Source organism: Heterodontus francisci, unplaced genomic scaffold (genome assembly GCF_036365525.1).
Source record: "Heterodontus francisci isolate sHetFra1 unplaced genomic scaffold, sHetFra1.hap1 HAP1_SCAFFOLD_633, whole genome shotgun sequence".
NCBI classification, from domain to species: Eukaryota; Metazoa; Chordata; class Chondrichthyes; order Heterodontiformes; family Heterodontidae; genus Heterodontus; species Heterodontus francisci.
This window is the reverse complement of record NW_027140670.1, coordinates 337,919-365,486: the sequence shown is the minus strand read 5'-3', so window position 1 is coordinate 365,486 and position 27,568 is coordinate 337,919.

Genomic DNA, 27,568 nt, shown 5'->3' with positions numbered 1-27,568 from the left:
TGGGCCTAATGAAATCCTTCTGTGTGGTAAGTGACTCTGACTCTATCACTGTCTATGACTGAATGTTGGATATGTCTCCCATTCCTGCCGGAAAGGTCCGGATACATAAAATGTCAATGAAACTGTGACGTTAACAACCACTGACAGCTCCGTCCTCACCCTGGTCTGAGGCTCTAGTTCTCGTTTCAGGAGGTGACATAGCTCTGTGACCACCTCTTTATTGAAACAGAGTCATCTAACATACTGCTCCAGGCTTAGATGTTGGTAGGAAATGTGCTCTTGGAAAACCCGGAGTGGGTAGGGCAGAGCCCCCTCCTCCTCCCCCGTTACAGAACTTCCTCTCTCTGCAGCTTCTGCTCCATTTGTTGGTGATGTTACAGAGCCAGAGACACTGTAACTACAGTCCCCATACCTCGTCCAGCGTTGGGGCACAAAATCCTCTGTCCTCCCTGAATTTTTGCAGCAGCTCACAACACAACCTCCAGGAAACCATCCACAGCACCTTCCACTAACTTTACAAGAGCAGAAGTAAGTCAAAAGCCTATAAGTTGCATGCCTGGTCCGTTTAAATAACACTAGAGGGGGTTCCTGCTGCTGCTGCTGAATGTATGTTCAGCCGAGAGTGACTAACACAGGGGTCAGTGAACATGTACAGACCAAGTTTCAAAGACGTACATCAAAGCTGTTGGAATGGTACATTGACATCAAATTCAAAACCATCCTCAAATGAGCAACACAATCATGGAACGATTGACCTAGAGCCCTGCCCAGCGTGGGGCATTGTGCAGGCCACAGTAGAAGTGCCCATCTGTGCAAATCACACTAACAGCACATACATGGTGCTATTGACCTAGAGCCCTGCATCAAAGCTGCTGGAATAGCAGTTTGACATGACATTCCACAACTCCTCGTGCTACTGGTGCACACAATGTACACCCGGGCGAGAGTACTGCACAGCATGGGACAGTGTGCAGGCCACACCGGAAATGGCTGGGAGCTCAGCTCATACCCTTTTATAGATCCAGGTTTCCACAATGTGGGCAACAGTGCTGCTGTAAGAGCTGAAAATTACCACCAAGAAGAGGTAGAGAGGGAAGGAAATTCACTTTAAAAGGGGACATGGAAATAGACTTGATGGAAGATTTTCAAGAATATGGGAATGGACAGGCGAATGGGACTAATTAGATGGGTGAGGCCATGGAGGGATTCAAACACAAGAATGAGAATATTAAAATTAAGGGTGTTGCCAGACCGGGAGCCAATGTAGATCAGTGAGCACAGTTGTGATGGGTGATCGGGATTTGGTGTGAGTTAGAACACAGGCAGCAGAGTTCTGGATGGGCTGTGGTTTATAGAAGTTTATAACTGGGAGGGTGACCTGGATACAATTTGGAAAAATCAAGTGAATAAAGGCACAGATGAGGGTTTATGCAGCAGATGGGCTGAGGCAGAGGTTGTGATCAGTGATAGTACAGAGGTGGTAATAGGCAGGGTTGGTGATGTAGGGAATATGGAGTTGAATTCAGCTCAGGTATAAATGGAACACAGATGTTGTAAACAGCCTCGGATATTGGGCAGGGTGGGGTAGGTGATTCACGGATAGGAGATGGAGTTTGTGATGAAGACCAATGGCACTGGTTTCAGTCTTCCCAATATTTACATTACAGAAGAGTATTTCAGTGAAACAGGGTTGACAGATCACCTAGCGGGAAATAGAGACGTATCAGGAGCAAAGACAGGACCGAAGATGAAAGATGAATTTACAAGAACTGTAATACAATTAGCAATGGGTTGACAGCTAATAGCTGGAGGTAGAGATTCACCAGCAACTGTAGCAGCAGCAAGAAGGGCAGAGTAAATTACAGGAGCAGTAATGCAATTAAACATGGTTTATAGAATTAATAGCTGTATTGAGAGACTTACCAGGGACGCCAACAATAGCCAGGATGGGATAGTAAATATATTGAATTATCTCAAGTGCATACAGGATCCGATCGTCTAATGAGTATCAATCATAATATGTAGAAAGATAGTAAAGATCCGAGGAGAAACTCCTGTCCATTGTTGTAACATTCCAATCTATTGTTCTCAGATTCTGACCCATTATTGCCACATTCCAATCTACTGTTCTCAGATTCTGATCTATCCCTTCCCTCTCTCTGGACCCACTGATCCCTGTCAGTGCCGAGCGTGATGTTCCCTTTGACGCTATGTGATAACACATTGAAAGAATCCCTTATTAATAGAAAAGGAAAACCCTCCAGTGACACAATTAGGGCCCATGGAGACTGACATTAATTACAGTTACTGAAGAAATAGGTTTAGTTAACCCTTTTCATTTCAACACCTTTTGTACCACAATCAACGATAACATTTGCCCAGTCTGAATGGGATGTATGAGGATTGCTGAGGGAGGGAAAAATGAGAATAGCGGATGCACAGGCCAGAATCTTGGATATGTGTGTCGTGGCAGAGGACTGGAGGGTTGTCAATGTTGCACCCTGACTAAAAAAGGAGAGGTGGAGTAAACTCTATATTTACTGTCACTGATCGGGAAATTTCTAGAGTTCACATCCCAGGACAAACGTATTTGATGCTGGAGAAAAGAAAAAAAAGCATGGACAACAAATGGCCAGCAGGAAGTATATGGTAAGACAAGTCATGTCTAGTAAATGTCAACAACAACAACTTATATTTATATAGTGCCTTTAATGTAATAAAACATCTCAAGATGCTTCACAGGAGCATTATGAAGCAACGTATGACACAGAGACACAACAGGAGATATGAGGTCAGATGACCAACAGCTTGGTCAAAGAGGAAGTTTTTATGTAGTATCTTAAGGGAGGAATGTGATGTAGCGTGTCAGTGAAAGTGGGATGCTGGCAATCTCACCGAACTAGTAATCTAGAGGCGCAGGCTCATTCCCTGGGGACATGGGTTCAAAGCCCACCATAACTGATGGTGGAATTTAAAATTCAATTATGTAATGCATTCAATTGATGAATAAAAAGCTGGAATTGAAATCTGGACTTAATAATGTTACTATGAAGCCATCATCGATTTTTATAACAATCTATCTGGTTCACTAATGTCCTTTAGGGAAGGAGATCTACCATCTTTATCTGTTCTGGTCTCCATTTAACTCAATGTGGTTCACTTTTAACTGTCCTCTGAAATAGTCTAGCAAGCCACTCAGTGTCAAGAATAATTATGGATGGACAATAAAGATGTAGGAATGGTATTCCAGAGATTTTCATAAGGGTCGTTAACTCGTCTAGGACATAACTCTGGAGACAGGTCTTTGTGTCTACATTCCTGGCAATGATAATGTGAAGCCTCATGTCCACATATATAAACAAATGTTGTTTATAAACTGTCTCGGACATAACTCTGGACACAGGTCTTTGTGTCTACATTCCTGGCAATGATAATGTGAAGCCTCATGTCCACATATATAAACAAATGTTGTTTATAAACTGTCTAGGACATAACTCTGGACAGAGGTCTTTGTGTCTACATTCCTGGCAATGATAATGTGAAGCCTCATGTCCACATATATAAACAAATGTTGTTTATAAACTGTCTAGGACATAACTCTGGACACAGGTCTTTGTGTCTACATTCCTGGCAATGATAATGTGAAGCCTCATGTCCACATATATAAACAAATGTTGTTTATAAACTGTCATCTTTTTGATTGGTTACTCTATGGTTCAAACATGAGAATTACAAGAAAGAATGAGACAGCACTCAAAGCTCAAATTAAACACCAATGACTCTACTAGATTCAGTAGGAATACTACTAGTTTACAATTATACAAAATACCCATTCACAATGTACCGGTGAACAATACACCCATTAGTCACAAACATGTTGCAAAGAGTCATGCATACATGATAACCCAGTGAGCATTTCCCTCCATGCTAATCGTTCTGTCGCTGACCAATCTCCTCGACCTTATCACAGAATCACTATTTCCAATGATTTTGCACCTTTCATATCAAGGTGGGCTGAATGTTTCACTGACAAGATCACACTGTCCTATCAAAATCCACCGTAGGCTACAATTGTCCAATGAGATGTCTAATTCTTTGTTCAGACGATGATATGAGATACTGCCTTGATGGTGAGCATGTGTTTACATTTCCTTCAGTAATTTCATCACCCCTTGTGGATGTTACAGATGCATCAGGATTGTTAACAGAACAAAAAATAGCAGATTTCATTCCTGGTCACAGACACATTTTGAACCACAGGACAATTAAACAATGCAAATCCCTTACATTCCTGACGTCTTACAAACTGCTACTTCGAGAATTTCTAGTTTATTTGCATTTCAAAACAAGACATTGTAAAGGAATTCATAGAGTCAAGGCAGCTGGAATCTAGAGGCCCCTCCCCCCCACCCCCCACTGAACGACAATGACAATGACTTAAACCAGGCTCAAAGTACCATCATGGAAGGGTAGTAAGTTAATGACTGACCAATCAAATGAACAGAAATGGCCTTTTACCTAATATGGAACAGAACCAAGCTGGGAAATGTGTATAAATTAAGAGCTTGTAAGACCCCAAAAGCGCAAATCATCATCAGGAAGAAGACAGAAGATAGACGCCAATGAAGAGACAAGGTTCCACAGTTAACCGGAGGTTGAGCACCGGGTGTTCCATTGTGAACACAACTGCTGACCACTTCCCTTTGCTCAGTATCACCATGTTCTGCTTATTGTGCAGAACTTCATTCAGTCTGTGAAGCTTGTGAAAACAGCCTTGTATCCATGTAGTTTGATAACTAGTCTGAGCTGCAAGTCCCTTTTAGATCTGATCTCCCAACATAGACTGTCATTGTACTTGACCTAAGTCTGACAATTACATTAAATCAAACCCCAGATCTTACAAGTGGAGCTGAAACCCGGGACTTTGACTACAATGCAAACCGAGGCTGTTGTAGCAAAGTTTTGCAAACATAGGAATATTCGTTTGACCAGTGAAAATTCTTGCAGGGATAAACTCTTTTGAGGGGCAGACGATTGTACTGACCCAGTGATGTCTCTTTAAATACACATTATGTCACAAAAAGACAATGGGAAGAAGGGTCTCTGGGAAACATATGAGGAAGAGTTAAGCACTAAGTGTAATATGGACAATATCCAGTCCCTGTTAGGAGACTGTCGATGGAAGCATGCACACGTTCCTTTTAAAATATAGTGAAGTTTATCCAGGTACACGTCTTGGCTAAACATCAGAAGGGTGAAAATACTTTAAATCTGACTCCATATCCAGCATCACACCGTGCACAGTGCGATGAAGAAGTGTGAGAGTCACAGGTGAGAGAAATGGTAGCTCAAAGTGAACAGACCCAGCAGCAGCAGCAGACACAGCTACATGAGTTACACAATAAGCTAGTGTACTTTGATGTCACTATACAACAACAGACACTTAATGCAGGACAGGCTTGTGCAGTTCAGCAGCAGTTAGAGTTAGCAGAGAAACATATTGTTACTGTTACACAGGATAATGTCCAGTTGACCCAGAAGTTAGAGGATTCTAGAGGTGTCCTTAGGGAGTTACAGGAGTGACCCCACCGGAAGACAGAGCATGCACAGTGCAGGTCCAACTTTCAGTGATTGCAAACCCAGAGGGAAAGCAGCTCCCAGGCGGGTGTAGCAGCCGTCACAAAAAGCAGAGTATCACACAGGTGGTACTAAAACTGAGCAGGAGGCCTCAGATGTGGACAATGTTGGAGCGGGAGAACGTTTACCAATCTGTCCCGTTAAGGTAACCTCCTTGACAGGCTGTCCCGTTAATGTGGTGACAACACCGAATGGAACAGTCTGTTACTCTCAATCCCACCAAATCACGTGTGAGATTGAGATATAAAAGGAAAGGAAATCTTTCGGAGCCACAGTAAGGCTGAAACAATCTCTGAAGAGAACAGGAGGATAAGCTTGTGTTTGAGTAAGTGGGTCTGTTTTTGTATTTGAAGTTTCCTGTTTGATTTCTGTGTCTGTCTCAGCCAGTGTCTATTACGGTCAGTTACGTCTGGTCCTGCATGCTGTCTGAAAGTAGCTGGTTGTTTAACATGTGTGTATCGTTACATTTTAAACTGGTGTGAGTGGGGAGGACAAAAGTTTTGATAACATGGATGTTGGAGTGTTAAATAGCAATTGCTTTCAGCTGGGAAGGAGACAGAGAGAAAGAGAGACACAGAGAGAGAGAGAGAGTGAGAGAGGGAGTGAGTGAGTGAGAGAGAGAGAGAGAGGTGTTCCTCCAGGGGGCATAATGAGTAATGACACTCAGGGACAGAGGAAATGTGAGCTCTGGCACTTTGATTGTTCCTGTAGGTAAAAACCTTGAAAACCCTCTTTCCACCTCCTGCCGCTATGGGTGTGGATGACACGGACTGAAGTTCCTGTGTTTAACCGGGATCTATTCAGAATCTGGCACACTTGAGGCCTTCCACCATCGGTGGATACCGCAGGAGCTGGGATACAAAGAAAAAAGATGCATCAGTAATGCCGAGAATGGCATTTTAATTTGAGCATTTGGTTTATTTATCTATTTTAATAAAATTATTTTAAAATTTATATAAAGGGGACCTGGGGAATAAAGTCCCCATCGGCAAAAATACAAAAGGGGCCTGAGGTATAAAGGCCAGCTTTAAAACAAACGGGGTTAGATCCAGAGTAAATCTCCCTCTACACAGTGGAGGGTTTGGAGGTAGAAACAGAGATGTCTAATGAGACCGAGGTCTCTGAACCTCCTCACCTCTCCATGAATAAGAGAAGGAGGCGTCCCTTCACTGCAGATTGCCGAGAGGAACAGGGTCTGTCTCCTGGTTGGTCCTCGGACTCCCCGCGCTACCAGTACCATTGGAGCTCGAGGCCTAAGTTAGAGCTTTTTATCCCACAAAATGGAGTGGGTACAGAAGCCTCTGTACCTTTCACAACACGCGAGGTTGGGGGTGGGGGGAGTGGTGAAGCTCCCCTCCCCTGATGGGGGAGACTGTGGATCCACCAGGAGAAAACATTCCATCTCCCACTGGGTCCGGTGTCCTGGGTGGGGCTGAGACCTGTGAGGGTCAACGCTCTCGGCCACCTGTTCCTGCCATCCAGGATGGATCCGCCCTGGAGGTTGATTTGAATAATGTTAACAGTGCCCTGTCTGCTGGTATTGTGGCGCTGGCAGGGTGGGAGATGGCCTCCTCTCTTTTCCTCGGGTCCCGCTTCGGCTGGATTTCCAGTGTCGAGACACAACTGCCTCCCCCTAGGCTGATCACAAGCCCGGGGACGGAGGGGGAGAGGGTTTCCTGAACCACAGGCACTCATATACCTAGTTTCCCCAGAGGAATCTAGGAATGACTCCGCCACCATCGATCCTGCGGGTGTGATCATGAGGGAGGTGAGACTAGCTGTCGTGGCCTGGATTTCCACTCCACAGAGTGTGGTGGATGTGTAGGCCACGGGCGGTGACGGCACGGAGGAGGATGGGGACTCGGTGTGGGGCACGGAGGACGACCTTGAATCCATTGCCATTGAGGTGGTGGACTCCCTCATGCCTCCTACCGAGTCTCCTCTCATGCCCATTGCAGAACTCCGGAACTTCATTGCTGCTTGCAGGGATTGTCACAATAAAGTTCAGATGGCCCTTGACCAGTGTGTGGAGCTGGCGCTGATCATCAGGTCTGTCCGTCTTGCCCTCAAGGTGGGTGGTAAATGTGAAAAAGATCGTGCGATGTCTGTTCAATGTGTCCTCTCTGGATTGCTGGGGGAGTGCAAGGCGATGAGCAGTTCCACTCTCTCCACACAGTAATGTATTGGTGACAGGATGGTGGTACTGTTGACATGAAGATATCCATAGCCAGACTCAACATCAACAGGAGCAGGGGGCGTCTCTCAGCCGTTTTCACAATCTCACAGTCCTCAGGGAAGGGAGATATGTGATGAGCTTTCTGCAGGAAACCCACATTGGGAGACGATGCTACCTGGCTCCTGGAGCGGCAGGGTGACTTGATGGATCAACTCCCTCGACTTGGTGGTCGCCTGGTGAAATCTCCATTCCAACTCCAGTGCCCTCATCAGGAGGCCTCAGGAGGAGAGTTCCGAATTGACCGACTCTACATTTCACAGACATACGCCTCCTGCATCTTGGTGGCCTTCATGTGGCTGGTGCCGTGCTCAGACTACAACCTGGTGTGGGCGGAGTTAACTCCACTCTGCACACGGGAGGGTACCGTGTACTGGCACTTTTTACAACTGGCTGCTGGAGGACGAGCGATTCCATGACTCATTCCGTCGATCTGGGCCGGCTGGAGAAGGAAGCAGGGGGGCGTCCTCTCCCTGAGTCTATGGCGGGATGTGGCAAGCCTCACATCCATGTCTTCTGTCAGAAGTAAGCAAAGGGGTCGACCAAGAGGCGGGAAACCGAGAATGGCGCCTAGAGAGGGAGGTGCTCGACTTGGAGTCCCATCTCAATCAGGCCATCACAGACCCCACGCTGTGACAGGTGTGAAAAGAGAAGAAGGGCGCGCTGAGGGACCTGCAATTCATATCGTCCCGAGGCGCATATTTAAGGTCGCAGATCCAGATCCTGGAAGATTTGGACTGGAAGATTTCCTGTTTCTTCTACTCATTGGAAAAATGGCTGGGGGTCCATAAGCAGCTCGTTGAGCTGCTGGCTGATGACGGATCCTCCATCACAGATCCGGAGGGAATGGGCTTCCTGGACCGTACCTATTACAGTGTGTTGTTTTCTCTGAACCCCTCCAGCGAGGACACGTGCAGAGTTTTATAGGAGGACCTGCCAAAGGATTGGAGTCTCCGCTCACATTGGCGGAGCTGTACGGTGCCCTCCACCAGTTCTCAAGGAGCAAATCGCTGTGGCAGGATGAGCTGACCGTGGAGTTTGGCAGCGTGTTCCTGGACGTCCTGGGGGACAAATACATGCGGGTCCTGGGGGAAAGCCTGGCGACCCGTGAGGTGCCCCTCTCGTGATCTCTGCTTGCTTACGAACTGGCGTCTGGTCTCCCTCCTTAACACGGATTATAAGATCTACCCCGTCCAGGAATTCCCAACACAAAGAGAGAAGCATCTCGAGAGACACTGTAACTACAGTCCCCAAACCTCGTCCAGAGTTGGGTCACCAAATCCTCTGTCCTCCCTGACTGTTTGCAGCAGCTCACAACACAGCCTCCAGAAAACCATCCACAGCACCTCCTCCAACTTTATAATAGCAGATGTAAGTCAAAAGCCCCTCACCTTTAAGCTGGATGCCTGGTCATTTTCAATAGCACTAGAGGGGGTTCCTTGTGCTGCTGAATGTATGTTCAGCTGAGAGAGACTGACACAGACAGTCAGTGGATAAGCACAGACCAAGTTTGAGAGACGTATATCAAAGCTGCCGGAATGGCTGATTGACACCATATTCAGACCCCTCCTCATGCTACAGACACACACACACGTTACACCCACGCTAGCACCCCGGCCAGCCTGGGTGTCCTGTACAATGTACTGGATGTGACCGGCAGTGCAGCTCACACCATGTTATGGATCCAAACATCCACAGCACCAGTGGAGCTGGAGAGATGAAATGTGTGGTCAGTTTCAGGAATATTGGAAATGGACAGGGGATTGGGATAATCAGAGGGGTGAGGCCATGGAGGGATTTGATCATACGAGTGGGAATATTAAAATTGAGGTGTTACTGGACTAAGAGACAATGTAGGCCAGTGAGCACAGGGATGTTGGGTGAACAGAATTTGGTGTAAATTAGAAGAATGCAGCAGAGTTTTGGATGACCACAAGGTTACAGAGAGTAGAATGTGGGAGAGCAGCCAGGAGTGTGTTAGAATAGTCAAGTCTCGAGGTAACAAAGGCATGAATGAGGGTTTCAGCAAAAGATGAGACCATCCAGTGTCTACACCTGTCCACCTCAAAGACTGCCCTGTGTCCTATCCTCAGGCTGGTGGGGTATCAATGGACCCTCATCCAGTGTCTACCCCTGTCCATCTCAAAGACTGCCCTGTGTCCTATCCTCAGGCTGGTGGGGTATCAATGGACCCTCATCCAGTGTCTACCCCTGTCCATCTCAAAGACTGCCCTGTGTCCTAACCTCAGACTGGTGGGGTATCAGCGGACCCTCATCCAGTGTCTACCCCTGTCCATCTCAAAGACTGCCCTGTGTCCTATCCTCAGGCTGGTGGGGTATCAGCGGACCCTCATCCAGTGTCTACCCCTGTCCATCTCAAAGACTGCCCTGTGTCCTATCCTCAGGCTGATAGGGTATCAGCGGACCCTCATCCAGTGTCTACCCCTGTCCATCTCAAAGACTGCCCTGTGTCCTATCCTCAGGCTGATAGGGTATCAGCGGACCCTCATCCAATGTCTACCCCTGTCCATCTCAAAGACTGCCCTGTGTCCTAACCTCAGACTGGTGGGGTATCAGTGGACCCTCATCCAGTGTCTACCCCTGGCCATCTCAAAGACTGCCCTGTGTCCTATCCTCAGGCTGATAGGGTATCAGTGGACCCTCATCCCTCGATTTGCAGAGACTGTGACTCCTCTTTATGAACTACCTAATGATGGCGATGACCAGGTTTAACCCGGTTGGACTGAAGAGATCACGGAAGCAGGAATACAATTGAAGAAATCTGTAGCTCAACGTGTCTTATCTCACCTAACCCTGACAATACTTTCCACATGGAGTTGGGGGACACAGTGAAAAGCCTGACTGCTGACCTATGTAGAGAAAACCAGGAGAAACTACTCCCTATTGTGAATGATCCAGAATTGTGAGTGGGTCTGAACTGATTTACTCAGTTTGTGAAGGACATTTATTAACCACGTTCTGGGGCATCAAACATTTCACTTACATCACGGGGTTCAACAGGGTGATACTGCCCAGTCCATTATAAACTTTCCCATTACAGGAAAGCAGTAATAATAGTATTCCGCTGTCAGAGAGTCGTGGTCATTTCAGCAGGGAATGAGGCCATTCGGCCCATCGAGTCCATGCCAGCTCTTTGTAGATAAATCCAGTCAGTCTCATTCCCCAGCTCTGTCTCCATGTTCCTGCAAGTTTATTTCCCTCAATTGTTCACCCAATATCCTTCTGAAATCATTCACCATCTCTGTTTCCACCACCCTCGTAGGCAGTGATTTCTAGGCCTTTCCCACTCGCTGTGTAAAAATGTTGTACCTCACATCCTCCGTATCACTTGTCCACAACCTGAACTCTAGTGCTTGCACCATTAACTCATGGGAACATATTTTCCTGTCTACATTATCCAAACATGTTACCATCTTATATACCTCTATCAAATCTCCTCTTAATCTCCTGTACTCCATGGAAAACAGTCCCAGCTTTTCCAAACTAACCTTGTAGCTGAAATCCTCCATCCCTGGAACCATTCTGGAAAATCTCCTCTACACCCTGTCAAGGACCCTCAGATCCTTCCTAAAGTGTGGTGAACAGAACTGGATGCAGTCCTCCAGTTGGGGCATAACGAGAGCTTCATAAAGTTACAGCATGACTTTACTTATTCTGTACTCACTACCTCTATTTACGAATCCAAAGATCTCATATGCTTTACGAACGACTCTCTTAATATGTCCTGCCACCTTTAAGTATCTATGTACATCAAACCTATGTCCTTCTGCCTCTGCACACTCTTGAGAAGTGTACCACACTCTTGAGAACTGTGCCATTAAGTGTACACTGCCTCAACCTGTTGCTTCTGATAAAATGTATCACCTCACACTTGTCTATATTAAATTCTATCTGCCTCTTGGCTGCTCGTTCTGCTAGCGTATCTATGTCCTGTTACATTGATCGGTATCAACCTCACTGTCTGCTGCACCTCCAAGTTTGTCATTATCAGCAAATTTTGAAATATTGCTCTGTATTCCAATCTCCAAATTATTTATACATATCATAAAAAAAGCAGTGGTCCTAGCACTGACCCTTGGGGAACACCACTGTCTACCTTCCTCCAATCTGGAAAACAACTATTTACCACAACTCACTGTTATCTTTCATTAAGCCAGTTTCTGTATTATCCAAGCTGTCCTACCCTCCTATTCCATGATCATCAATTAACTGTCCAGCTGTCACTAACAGACTGTGAAAGAAACTACAAGTGCAGATTAAAATTAAGTGAAATGCTAAATGTAAAAAATAACTAAATTTTGGAAAGAGATCAACTCAAAATTCAGTCACTCATTAACTTTACTGCATCTAGCACTCTGTACAAGCCGTACTCCCTAAATCTGGACTCTGTGCAACTTACTGCGTTTAGAGTTTAGGGAGAGAATTCCAGGGCTTAGGGATGACAACAGAAAGTGCCGGAAATACTCAGCAAGTCTGGCAGCATCTGTGTAGAGAGAAATAGAGTTAATGTTTCAGATCTGTGACCATTCATCAGAACTGGTAAACGTTAGAAATGTAACAGTCTTTGAGCAACTGAAAGAGGAGAAGGGGGAAGAAGAAGAAGAAGGAAGGACAGTCATGGGACGGAGAAGGGAGAGATTAAATGACAGACTGTCACATTTCTAACGTTTACCAGTTCCGATGAAGGGTCATAGATCTGAAACATTAACTCTGTTTCTCTCGACACAGATGCTTCCAGACTTGCTAAGTATTTCCAACACTTTATGTTCTCATTTCAGAGTTCCAGCATTGGCAGTATTTTGTTTTTATTTTAGTGTTTAATTCACTGCCACGTCTACTCCAGGAATGCCTACCTTGAAGAAGTTCTGCTCTTCTCTTCCATGCTTAGGACCTCGGCAGCTGAAGGCACGGCTCCCAATGGTAGAGTAATTAAAATGGGGGATGCTCAAGAGGCCAGAATTAGATGTGTGCTGATATAGGGAGCGGTGAGGCAATGAGTGATTAGAAAAGAAGGCTAAGAGTTTTAAAATTGAGGTGTTACTGACCAGGATCCAATGTAGGTCAGTGAGTACAGGGGGTGATGGGTAAACAGGACTTGGTGTAAGTTAGGACATGGACAGCACTGTTTTGGATCACCTCAAGTTTATAGAGGGTAGAATGTGGGAGACCAGCCAGGAGTGTGTTGGAATAGTCAAGTCTACAGGTAACACAGGCAAGGGGATGTCTTTCATCAGCAGAAAAGCTGAGAGAGGGGCAACGTTGTGTGATGATACAGAGGTGGAAATAGTCAATTCTAGTGGCAGCGTCAATATTTGGTAGGAATATCATCGCAGGGTCAACTATGACAGCAGCTTGTGAACAGTTTGGTTTAGTCTCAGACAGTTGCCAAGGAGAGGGATGGAGTATGTAGCTAGGGAACGTTTGATGTGGGGTTTGAAAACACTGGCTTCAGTCGTCCTAATATTTTATTGACATGGCAGATGTGTGAGGTGATGCGTTGTGAGAATATTTTACTATATTATTTATTCATGGGATGTGGGTGTCGTTGGCTGGGCCAGTATTTATTGTCCATCCATAATTGCCCTTGAAAAGGTGATGTCGAGCTGCATGCCGATGCATGAGGAGAGATAATACAAGCTACGTGGTACCACTTTACAGGTGGTGAGAATAAGAGAGAGAGCTTGGGTGTTTGTGTGCTATCTTTGAAGTTAGCTGGACAGGTAAACAAACATTTGACAAAGCAAATATATTCTTAGGCTTTATTAATAGAGACACAGAGTAGAATAGTCAGGATGTTATATTAATCCCATAGAAAAGACTAGTTCATCTGCACCTGGAGTATTGTGTCCAATAATGGAAAACCCACTTTAGGAAGGACATTAAACCTTTGGAGAGGGGATAAAAGAGTTTCACTGGAACATTTCCAGGGATGAGGAATTACAGTTATGTAGCTGGGATTGTTCACCTTAGAGTAGGGAAATTTAAAAGGAGGTCTGATCGAAATGTTTAAGATTATGTGGAGTTTAGATAAATTAAATAAAGTGAAATTGTTTTCAATGTGCGAGGGGCCATTAACCAGAGGACACAGATTTACGGTGATTGGAAACAAGAAGCAGAGGTGACACGGGGATTTTTTTATGCAATGGGTGTTTCGGATTTGCAATGTGTGGTCTGATAGGCTGAAGGATATAGAGTCAATAGTAGATTCCAAAAGGGAATTGGATAGATATCTTAAGGCAGAAAAAATGGAAGAATCTGTGAAAGAGCCCGGGTGAGGGACTAACTGGAAGCTCTTCAAAAGTGACAGCACAGACTTGATGGACCAAATGGCCTCCTTCAGTGCAATGCTATTCTATAATTCCTATGATTGTTCCTGCCTGTACTTTCCCAATACTCCTATTCTTTCACCAGGTGTTTGATAATGTATCACATAATAGCCGTGTTACCAAATTAGAAACACATGGGATTAAAGGGTCAATGTCAGCAGTGGCTCACTTTGTCGTTCTCTCCCCTTTCAGTCACAAGGTTCGAGGATCAAGTGTCACAGCAGGACTTGATCATAAGAATCAAGGCTGACACTGCAGTGCAATACCGAGTGAGTATTGCACTGCCAGATGCACCATCTTTTGAATGAAACGTTAAACCAAGGCCCCGTCTCTCCTCTCAGGTGGATGTTAAATATCCCATCGTACTATCCTGGTCAATATTTATCATTCAATCAACATCACAAAAACAGGACTGATTATTATCACATTGCTGCTTGTGGGAGTTTGCTCTCAGTCATAGATTACAAGAGTGACCACACTTTAAAAAGTACCAGTTGGGAGTAAGATGCTTTGTGACGTCCAGTGGTCATGAAAGGCGCTATAGAAATGCAGCTCTTTTTTATATTCAATGCCAGCATGCAGGAAATTAGCTAAGTGACAGAAAGCAGAGAGTAGTGGAGAATGGTTGTTGTTCAGTCTGGAGGGAAGTACACAGTGGGATTCCCCAGGGTCACTGTTGGGATCACAGTTGCTGTATGTTAATGCAATGGGCTTGTGCACAGAGGGGATAATGTCAAAGTTTTCAGATGGCAGGAAACTCAGAAATGTTAACAAACAGTGAGAAGGATCGTAACAGACTTCAGGAGGACAGAGACTGACTGGTGAAATGGGCAGGAACATGGCAGATGTAATTTAACACAGTGAAGTGTGAAGTGAGACATTTGGGTAGGACGTATGAGGAGAAACAATATAAACTAAATGGTACCATTATAACGTGGGTGAAGGATTAGAGAGACCTGCGGTGTACACACACAGATCATTGAAGGTAACATGTAGTGTCCTTGGTGTTAGAGAGAGGCACAGAGTAATAAAACTCAGGAGGAAATGCTGATTTTTATACATCATTGGTTTGGTCCCAGCTGGAGAATTGTGTCCAATTCTGATATGATTTTCAAGAATATGGGATATGGACAGGGGAATGGGACTAATTGGAGGGGTGAGGCCATGGAGGGATTCAAACACAAGAATGGGAATATTTAAATTAAGGTGCTGCCAGACCGGGAGCCAATGTAGATCAGTGAGCACAGGGGTGATGGGTGATCAGGATTTGATGTGAGTTAGAACACAGGCAGCTGAGTTCCGGATGGGCTGTGGTTTATGGAGGACTATAACTGGAAGGGTGACCAGGACAGAATTGGAATAGTCTAGTGTGGATTTAACAAAGGCGCGGATGAGGGTTTATGCAGGAGATGCTTTGAGACAGAGGTGGAGACGGGTGATATTACAGAAATGGCAGTAGGCAGGTTAAGTGATGGAGAGAACATGGCGATGAACTCAGCTCAGGTATAAATAGAACATAGAGGTAGTAAACTGTCTGGTTCAGCCTCAGATATTGGCTAGTGAGGTGGATACAGACAGTGGATCGGGAACAGATTTTGTGAGATGGACTGAAGACAGAGGCTTCAGTATTCCCAGGATTTACATGGCAAGAACACAAATCAGTGACATATGGTTTATAGATATAATAGTTGGATACAGAGACTTACCAGGGACACCAATAATAGCGAGGAAGGGATAGTAAATCGTTTCAATCATCTTTAGTACATAATAGATTCTCCTTTCTAATGTTCTCCAATAATAATCTGCAGTAACTTCGCCAAACCAATAGGAAAAACTCTTTCTGCCCATTTTTGAAACATTCCAATCTATTATTCTCAGATTCTGATCCATTTTTGTTACATTCCAATCTATTGTTCTCAGATTATGATCCATTGTTGTAAAACTCCAATATATTGCTCTCAGATTCTGATCAATCCTTTTCCGCTCTCTGGAGCTGCTGTTAGTGTGAGGGTGATGCTCCCGGCTTGGAACAACACATTGGAGGAAATCCCTTATTAATAGAAGTGGAAAACTCTCCAATGACACAATTAGGGTCCATGGAGACTGACATTAATTACACACACTGAACAAACAGATACAGTTAACCCCTGTCAAACCAACCATTAGTGTTCCAAAATAAAGTAGAACATTTACCCAGACTGGATGGGATGTGTGAGGTTTGTTAAGGGAAGGAGTGGCAGAGTCACTGGCTAGAAGCTTTCACTCCTCCTTGGCTATGGGAGTAGTGACAGGGGAGTGGAGGACTGTAAATTATGCACCCTGTTTAAAAAAAGAGATTGGATAAACCCTGTAACTTCTGACCAATCAGTCTTATGTCGGCGATTGGAAATTTCTGGAGGCCATAACCCAGCTCAAAAATATATCTTTCTTGGAAAAACATCTGATAATAAATGACAAACAGGATGGATAGCTTGATAACCAATCATGTCTGATAATCTTGATCAAGATAGTTGATGACATAACTGTGAGTGTTGATGAGGGCAGCTTGATTCGTGTTATGTATATGATCTTTCAAAAGGCCTGTCATCAAATGACATTTCATAGACTTGTTATGAAAAACTGGATGACATGGATTAATGTGACAGTGATAGTTTGGATAGGACATTGACTCAGGGACAGAAAGCAGAGAGAAGTTGTGAACAGACATTGTTTATTCTGGGGGAGGAGAAGTATACAGTGATGTTTCTCGAGGGTCAGTATTAGAACCAGTGCTGTTCCTGACATATAGATAGATGCATGATATCGACTTAAATGTAAAAATAAACAATTTCAACTCCTGCAGATGACATGAAACTCATATGTAAGGGTGGCAAAGGCGCAGACCACAGAATTATCCAACCTCACAGACTGTAAATGTTTTTTTAAAATTATCATGGCCTCTCATCCAACACCAATGTATTTCTCACTCTAATTTATTTGTGTGTGATTCTCGTTTGAGTGTATGCGTGAATGAGTAGCGTGCATGTTTATTATTTTATTCAGATCCAATTTAGATCGTTAAGTATAATAAACTCACCTCTTGTTTAATCTCAAGAAAACCTGTCTGACTTGCTCTTTCACGAGCACAATAAAGATATAAGGTAAAATACTCACTGAGGTGGTCAGCACGTCCAATGTGAAAAACCCTATTGTGGTCAAATGAGAGATAGGAGAAGAGGGGATCTGGGACCCCTCCTCACATGGCTGTAACAGAAATTGATTGTAACCCAATGACAAACGAGAAATTAGAAGTAGGAAAAACAATTGATTCCCAGAAAAAAATGAAGATTTCAATGTAGGTTTTATTGTGGCTTTCGCTGCTACAGCACTAAAAAGTTTACATTCGGAGACAGTACCATCCGAAGCCACAGCTTATGAAAATATGAACAGATGAATTCGGATCACGAGTAGGCCACTCGGCCCCTCAAGCCTGCTCTGCCATTCAATAAGGTCATGACTAATCTGATTGTAAACTCGACTTCACATTTCCGCCTGCCCCCGATAACCTTTCACCCCCTTGCTTCTCAATAATCTATCTACCTCTGCCTTACAAATATTCAAAGACTCTGCTTCCAGCGCCTTTTGAGGAAGAGATTTCCAAAAACACATGACCCTCACAGGAAAAAAATCTCCTCATCTGTGTGTTAAATGGGTGACCCCCTTATTTTTAAATAGTGACCCCTAATTCTAGATTCTCCCACAATGGGAAACATCCTTTCCACATCCACCCCGTCAAGACGCCTCAGAGTACTATATGTTTCAATCAAGTCTCCTCTTACTCTTGTAAATTCCAGCGGATACAAGCCTCGCCTGTCCAATATTCCCACATAAGACGGCCCGCCCATGCCAGTTATCAGTCTAAATAGCCTTCTATGTACTGCCCCCAATACATTTACATTCTTCTATTAACAAGGGGACCAAAACTGTGCACATGACTCCAGATGTGGTCTCACCAATGCCCTGTAAAACTGAAGCATGACCTCCATACTTTGCAATTCAATTTCTCTTGCAGTAAACAATAACATTCTATTAGTTTTCCAATTACGTGCTGTACCTGCTTATTATCCTTTTGTGATTCATGTACTTGGACACCCAGATTCCTCTGCATCTCAGAGCACTGCAATCTCTCACCATTTAGATAACAGGCTTCCTTTTTATTCTTCCTGCCAAAGTGGACAATTTCACACTTTCCTGCAGTATACTCCATTTTCCAGGTCTTTGCCCACTCACTTAACCTATCTATATTCCTTTGCAGTCCCCTATGTCCTGTTCACAGCTTAGTTTCCTACATATCTTTGTGTCATGGGAAAATTTAGCAACCATACCTTCGGTCCCTTCATCCAATTCATTTATATAAATTGTAAAAAGTTGAAGATCCCTGTGGTACACCACTCGTTTCATCTTGCCAACCAGAAAATTACACATTTATGCTGACATTCGGTTTTCTCTTAGCTAGTCAATCTTCTTTCCAGACCAATATGTTACCCCCGACACCATGAGCTTTTATTTTCCACGATAAACTTTGATGTTGCATCTTATCAAATGCCTTATAGAAATCTAAGTGCAGTACATCCACCGGTTCTCCTTCATCCACAGCACATGTAACTCAAAGAACAAAGAACAAAGAAAATTACAGCACAGGAACAGGCCCTTCGGCCCTCCAAGCCTACGCCGATCCAAATCCTCTATCTAAACCTATCGCTTATTTTCTAAGGGTCTGTATCTCTTTACTTCCTGCCCATTCATGTATCTGTCTAGATACATCTTAAAAGACGCTATCGTGCCCGCGTCTACCACCTCCACTGGTAATGCGTTCCATGCACCCACCACCATCTGCATAAAGAACTTTCCACACATATCCCTCCTAAACTTTTCCCCTTTCACTTTGAACTCATGTTCCCTTGTAATTGAATCCCCCACTCTGGGAAAAAGCTTCTTGCTATCCACCCTGTCTATACCTCTCATGATTTTGTACACCTCAATCAGGTCTCCCTCTCAACCTCTGTCTTTCTAATGAAAATAATCCTAATCTACTCAACCTCTCTTCATAGCTAGCGCCCTCCATACCAGGCAACATCCTGGTGAACCTCCTCTGCACCCTCTCCAAAGCATCTACATCCTTTTGGTAATGTGGCGACCAGAACAGCACGCAGTATTCCAAATGTGGCCGAATCAAAGTCCTATACAACTGTAACATGACCTGCCAACTCTTGTACTCAATACCCCGTCCGATGAAGGAAAGCATGCCGTATGCCTTCTTGACCACTCTATTGACCTGCGTTGCCACCTTCAGGGAACAATGGACCTGAACAGCCAAATCTCTCTGTACATCAATTTTCCCCAGGACTTTTCCATTTCCTGTATAGCTCACTCTTGAATTGGATCTTCCAAAATGCATCACCTCGCATTTGCCCTGATTGAACTCCATCTGCCATTTCTCTGCCCAACTCTCCAGTCTATCTATATTCTGCTGTATTCTCTGACTGTCCCCTTCAGTATCTGCTACTCCACCAATCTTAGTGTCGTCTGCAAACTTGCTAATCAGACCACCTATCCTTTCCTCCAAATCATTTATGTATATTACAAACAACAGTGGTCCCAGCACGGATCCCTGTGGAACACCACTGGTCACACGTCTCCATTTTGAGAAACTCCCTTCCACTGCTACTCTCTGTCTCCTGTTGCCCAGCCAGTTCTTTATCTGTCCAGCTAGTACACCTTGGACCCCATGTGCCTTCACTTTCTCCATCAGCCTACCATGGGGAACCTTATCAAACGCCTTACTGAAGTCCATGTATATGACATCTGCAGCCCTTCCCTCATCAATCAACTTTGTCACTTCCTCAAAGAATTCTATTAAGTTGGTTAGACATGACCTTCCCTGCACAAAACCATGTTGCCTATCACTGATAAGCCCATTTCCTTCCAGATGGGAATAGATCCTATGCCTCAGTATCTTCTCCAGCAGCTTCCCTACCACTGATGTCAGGCTCACCGGTCTATAATTACCTGGATTTTCCCTGCTACCCTTCTTAAGCAAGGGGACAACATTAGCAATTCTCCAGTTCCTCCAGGACCTCACCCGTGTTTAAGGATGTTGCAAAGATATCTGTTAAGGCCCCAACTATTTCCTCTCTCGCTTCCCACAGTAACCTGGGATAGATCCCATCCGGACCTGGGGACTTGTCCACCTTAATGCCTTTTAGAATACCCAACACTTCCTCCCATCAAAGAAACTCCATCAAAGAAATCCAACAAACTGATTAAACATGACTTATCTTTCATAAATCCATGTTGATTCTGCCTGATTACCTCGATTTGTTCTGAGTGCCGGCTATATCATCTCTAATAATATCTTCTAAATTTTTCCCCAAGACAAATGTGAAGCTAACTGGCCTGTAGTTTCCTACTTTCTGTCTCCCTCCCTTTTTGAATAAAGGAGTTATATTGCTAATAAAGGAGTTACATACAGAGTGAAGTAACTTGGTATAGGTTAAACGCCCTGTCTGCTGAAAAGTTGAGTAATGTAGCCGGAAGGTTCGGGATTACACTCCGGCCAAACGCTAGGGAATACGTAATCGTTAGACTTGTGGCCAACCATTTTTCACTTGAAGCTGAAGGCTCAAACAGGGTTAGAATCAGTAACAGATAGAGTAATGTTAGCTAAGGTAAAACTAGAACAGAAAGGACTAGAATTGGAATTCCAGAGAGAGCGAGAAAGAGCAGAGTGAGTGTCAAGAAAGGGAAAAAGTAAGAGTGTTCCAGAAGGAGAAGGAGGAAAGGGAATTATGGCGGCTCAAACAACTAGATGAAGATCCAGTACACCCAGTGAAGGCACAGCTGCTGACGGAGCTATCCCGAAATCATGACCATGTGCTGAGCTCTTAAAGTTCTCCCAGTTCATTCTAAAGTTCAATGAGGAGGATGTGGCAGCACTTTTCTTTCCTTTTAAAACATTTTCAACGCAACTGCAATGACCGTCAGAGAACTGGACGCTGGTTTTACAAAATAAAATAATAGGAAAAGATGAAAGTTCATCAGATTATGAGAGGACTGAAAATGCTATCCTGGGCCCATATGAGATAGTACTGGAGCTGGACCAGCAAAAATTCAGAATCTTTGTAAAGCAGCCTGACCAAACCTACCTGGCGTTTGAAAGAGTTAAGCAATTTCGGAACATTGGAACATAGGAGCTGCAGTAGGACATCGAGCCTGTTCCACCATTCAATATGATAATAGCTGATCATCCACTTCAATGCCTTTTTCCGACACAATCCCCATTTCCCGTTATGTCACTGGTATTTAGGCCGAGGCATTGAGTACACCAATTGGGACATCATGTTACATTTGTACGTAACATTGGTTAGGCCGCATTTGGAGTATTGTGGGCAGTTCTGGTCATCGCACTACACAAAAGATGTGATTAAGAGAGAGAGGGTGCAGAAAAGATTCAAAAGGATGTTGCCTGGTTTGAAGGGCTTGAGTTATAAAGAGACTGGATAGGCTGGGTCTGATTTCCCTGCAGCGAAGGAGGCTGAGAGGAGACATGATAGAGGTACATAAAATTAAGAGAGGCATAGGTAGGGTAGATAGCCAGAGTCTGTTTCCCATGCTAGGGGTGACTAAAACTAGAGTGCGTAGATTTAAGTTGAGAGGGAGGAGGTCTAAAGGGATCAAAGGGGTAAATGTTTCACACAAAGAATAGTGGGTATTTGGAATGATCTGCCTGAGGAAGTGGTGGAGGCAGGAACAGTAGTGACATTTAAGAGGCATCTGGACAGGTACTTGAATGAACACAGCATCGAGGGATATGGAATTAATGCAAGCAGTTGGGATTAGTATAGATCGGCATCATAGTCAGCCCAGACACGGTGGGTCGAAGGGCCTGTTTCTATGCTGTACGACTCTATGACTCCATTTAGAAATCTGTTAATCTCTGCTTTAAACATACTCAAATACTGAGCTTCCACAGCCCTCCGGGGTAGAGAATTCCAAAGATTCACAACCCTCTGAGAAAAGGCATGTCTCCTCATCTCTGTCTTCAGTGGATTTCCACTTATTTCGAAATTGTTTCCCCTGGTTCTAGATTCCCCAACCAGGGGAAACATGTTAGCTGCATCTACCCTGTCTATCACTTTCAGTATTTTGTAGGTTTCAGTGACATCACCTCTTATTCTTCGAAACTCTAGAGAATACAGGCCCAGTTTCTCCAATCTCTCTTCATGGGATGGTCCCGCCATCTCGGGAACAAGTCTGATGAACCGTCATTGCACTCCCTCTATGATCATAACATCCTTCCTAAGGTAAGGGGACCAAAACTGCACACATTACTCCAGGGGCAGTCTAACCAAGTTTCCACACAATTGCAGCAAAACGTCACTACTACTGCACTCAAATCCACTTCAATAAAGGCTAACATACCATTAGTCTTCCTAACTGCTTTCTGCACCTGCATGTTTGTTTTCAGTGACTTATTGATGAGGACATCCAGGTCGCTTCGTACAACTACACTTTCTAATCTCTTACCGTTTAAGAAATACTCTGCACATCTGTTCCTGCGACCGAAGTGGATAACCTCACATCTTTCCACATTATATTTCAACTGCCATGTTCGTGCCCACTCACGAAGTCCGTCCAAATCCCCTTGAAGCCGTTTTGCATCTTCCTCGCAACACTCATTCCCATCTAGTTTACTGGCATCTGAAAACCTGGAAATATTACATTGGTCCCCACATCTTAGTCATTGATACATATTGTGAACAGCCGGGGCCCAAGCACTGATCCCTGCAGTACCCCACTCATCACAGCCTGCCAAGGCAAGAATGACTCATTTATTCCTACTCTGCTTTCTGCCTGTTCTTCTTCTTTGGGCCTCCTTATCTCGAGAGACAATGGATACGCGCCTGGAGGTGGTCAGTGGTTTGTGAAGCAGCGCCTGGAGTGGCTATAAAGCCCAATTCTAGAGTGACAGGCTCTTCCACAGGTGCTGCAGAGAAATTTGTTTGTCGGGGCTGTTGCACAGTTGACTCTCCCCTTGCGCCTCTGTCTTTTTCCTGCCAACTACTAAGTCTCTTAGACTCGTCACATTTTAGCCCTGTCTTTATGGCTGCCCGCCAGCTCTGGCGAACGCTGGCAACTGACTCCCACGACTTGTGATCAATGTCACAGGATTTCATGTCGCGTTTGCAGACATCTTTAAAGCGGAGACATGGATGGCCGAAGGGTCTGATACCAGTGGCGAGCTCGCTGTACAATGTGTCTTTGGGGATCCTGCCATCTTCCATGCGGCTCACATGGCCAAGCCATCTCAAGCGCCGCTGACTCAGTAGGGTGTACAAGCTGGGGATGTTGGCCGCCTCGAGGACTTCTGTGTTGGAGATACGGTCCTGCCACCTGATGCCAAGTATTCTCCGGAGGCAGCGAAGATGGAATGAATTGAGACGTCGCTCTTGGCTGACATACGTTGTCCAGGCCTCGCTGCCATAGAGCAAGGTACTGAGGACACAGGCTTGATACACTCGGACTTTTGTGTTCCGTGTCAGTGCGCCATTTTCCCACACTCTCTTGGCCAGTCTGGACATAGCAGTGGAAGCCGTTCCCATGCGCTTGTTGATTTCTGCATCTAGAGACAGGTTACTGGTGATAGTTGAGCCTAGGTAGGTGAACTCTTGAACCACTTCCAGAGCGTGGTCGGCAATTCTGCCTGTTAACTAATCCTTAATCCATGCCAGTACATTATCTCCTATTCCTTGTGCTTCAATTTTACTAACCAACATCCTGTCGGGGACTTTATCAAAAGCCTTCTGAAAATCCAAGTATACCACGTCCACCGACTCCCCTTTATCAAATCTGTGCGCAACATCCTCAAATAACTGCAACAGGTTCGTCAAACATTGTTTCCCATTTATATATCCATGTTGACTCTGCCCAATCAGATCCATTTATCACATTCTTTAGAATAGAGTATAGCTTGTTCCCAGCGACTGATGTAAGGTGAACATGTCTGTAGTGCCCTGTTTGCTCTCTCCGTCCATTCTTAAATACTGGGGAGACATTTTCTATCTTCTAATCTACAGGAACAGTTCCAGAATCTACAGAATATTGAAAGATATTCACCAATGTATCCACTATTTCCAAAGCTACCTCTTTCAACACTCTGCGATGTAGAATATCAGGTCCTGGGGACTTGTCAACCTTCAGCTCTATTAATTTCTCCAAGCTAACCATCTTACTCATACTAATTTCCTTCACTTCCTCAATCCCCCTAGTCCCTTAGATCTCTAACTCTGGGAGATTTCTTGTATCTTCCTCAGGCAGACACAAAATAATCATTTAGCTTCTCTGCCATTTCTCAATTCCCCATTATAAATTCTCCTGACACTGCCTGTAATGGACCCACATTTGTCTTAGCTAAACTTTTCCTTTTTCCATACCTGTAGAGGATTTTACAGTCCATTTTGTGTTTGTTTTTGGCCAGTGATATGAGCGCTCAAGATAGAGCCCACATATGAAACCCTCAGAGCGGTGATCCTCCTCGAGGAGTTCACAAACTCGCCCCCTCCCAGTAAAACCCACATAGAGGGCCAGAAGGTTCACAGATATTCTGGCTGATGAATTTTCCCTTGTACGCAAAGCCTTAACCCCAGAGGGAACTCCGTTCCTAGTCACCCCAAAGATCCGAGAATAAAAGGTGGAAGGGTGATCGGAGTCCGAGCAGCCATGGGCAAGAACGAAAAGTGGGACACACAAGGGTCCATCCTCAGGCCAAATAGGACGGTACTGAGAGCAGGAGTAATGGCTGAAGATCTGTATGTTTTCACTGGAATAAGGCAGATCACCATCGAGATGACTAATGGACGTGACGGGGAAAACCTGTAGGATTAATCAGGGTCCACCAGAGCAGTGCAGGAAAACGGGCCATGATGGAAAACACAGCAGATCAGGCTGTGCTTTTAACTGTCGCAGTCAGGCCCAGTAAACCTACCGCCGAGCGTGTGGGAAACTTAACAAAATCCCAGAGTTACCAGGATTTTGTATTCCAAGGAAAAGTGACCCCATACCCCTCGAGTGCGGCAAGCAAGCCCATCGTCATACTGAGGGATACAGGGGCCACCCAATCCCTTCACCTGGGAAAAGGCATCACCTTTCCTCCAGAGAGTACAGTGAATGCTGGAGTGTGAGTGAATGCTATCGGAAGACAGTATATGTCCATACCTTTATATCAGCTGCACTTGGTGTGTGACCCAGTTTCAGGACCGGTAACCATGGGAATTGTACCTAGATTACCGGTGTATGGGTCGACCTGCTCCTGGGTAATGATCTGACAAGGGAAAAGGTGGCAGCTTCCCCAGTAGTTCTTGAGACACCAAAAGAGGTCAGAGAGACAGAAGTTACAGAAGAAGGTCCCAGGCATTCTCCCTGATTGTGTGGTGACTCGGTCCATGGCCAAACAATCTCCTGAACTTACACAGCAGACGGATGACCCTACTGTCTGGTTGTCTCAAACCTTCTTTGGGAAGTTAGAGGACCCAAAGTATGTGTTAAACAGATCGTCCTTAGTTGAGTCTCTGTGTTAAAAAAATAGCACAGACTGTCCAAACCAAAACTGAAGCAGAGGGAGTTGCAGAGTGCTACTATTTAAAGAATGAGGAGCTGATGTGGCAGTGGAGACCTGCTCACAGACCTAAGGATGAAGACTGGACCGCATAGTGGTGCCGCTGGGGACCCTTACAGAAATATTAAGAATGGCCCACGAACATCCACTGACTGGACATGTCGGAGTACGAAAAATAGAAGACCGCATAAGAGAACATTTAGACTGGCCACAACTCACAATTCACCAAAGTGAAGGACTTGGTGGATGATAAGCCAATGGAAGGGAGTGCAGATAGTCTCGGTCATGTGGTTATCAAAAAGGAGGCGTTGGGCGTCTTGCAAAGCATTAAGGTAGATAAGTCCCCAGGGCCTGATGGGATCTACCACAGAATACTGAGGGAGGCAAGGGAAGAAATTGCTGGGTCCTTGATTGAAATCTTTGCATCCTCATTTGCTACAGGTGAGGTCCCAGAGGACTGGAGAATAGCCAATGTTGTTCCTTTGTTTAAGAAGGGTAGCAAGGATAATCCAGGAAATTATAGGCTGGTGAGCCTTACGTCAGTGATAGAGAAATGATTAGAGAGCATTCTTCGGGACAGGATTTACTCCCATTTAGAAACCAACGAACTGATTAGCGAGAGGCAGCATGGTTTTGTGAAGGGGAGGTCGTGTCTCACTAACTTGATTGAGTTTTTTGAGGAAGTAACGAAGATGATTGATGAAGGAAGGGCAGTGGATGTTCTCTACATGGACTTCAGTAAAGCCTTTGACAAGGTCCCTCATGGCAGACTGATACAAAAGGTGAAGTCACACGGGATCAGAGGTGAGCTGGCAAGTTGGATACAGAACTGGCTCGGGCATAGAAGACAGAGGGTAGCAGTGGAAGGGTGTTTATCTGAATGGTGCGCTGTGACTTGTGGTGTTCCGCAGTTCTGTGACCTTTGCTGTTTGTAGTGTCTATAAATGATTTGGAGGAAAATGTAGCTGGTCTGATTAGTAAGTTTGTGGACAACACAAATATTGGTGGAGTTGTGGATAGTGATGAGGATTGTCAAAGGATACAGCAGGATATAGATCGGTTGGATACTTGGGCGGAGAAATGGCTGATGGAGTTTAATCCGGACAAATATGTGGTAATGCATTTTGGAAGGTCTAATGCAGTGGGACGTATACAGTCAATGGCAGAACCCTTAGGAGTATTGACAGGCAGAGAGATCTGGGCGTACAGGTCCACAGGTCGCTGAAAATGGCAACGCAGGTAGATAAGGTAGTCAAGAAGGCATCCAGCATGCTTGCCTTCATCGGTCGGAGCATAGAGTATAAAAATTGGCAAGTCATGCTGCAGCTGTATAGAACCTTAGTTAGGCCACACTTAGAATAATGTGTGCAATTCTGGTCGCCACACTACAAGAAGGACGTGGAGGCCTTGGAGAGGGTAAAGAAGAGGTTTACCAGGATGTTGCCTGGTCTGGAGAGCATTAGCTATGAGGAGAGGTTGGATAAACTCGGATTGTTTTCACTGGAACGACGGAGGTGGAGGGGCGACATGATGGAGGTTTACAAAGTTATGAGTGGCATGGACAGAGTGGATAGTCAGAAGCTTTTTCCCAGGGTGGGAGAGTCAGTTACTAGGAAAAATAGGTTTGCGGTGAGAGGGGCAAAGTTTAGAGGGGATGTGCGAGGAAAGTTCTTTACACAGAGGATGGTGAGTGCCTGG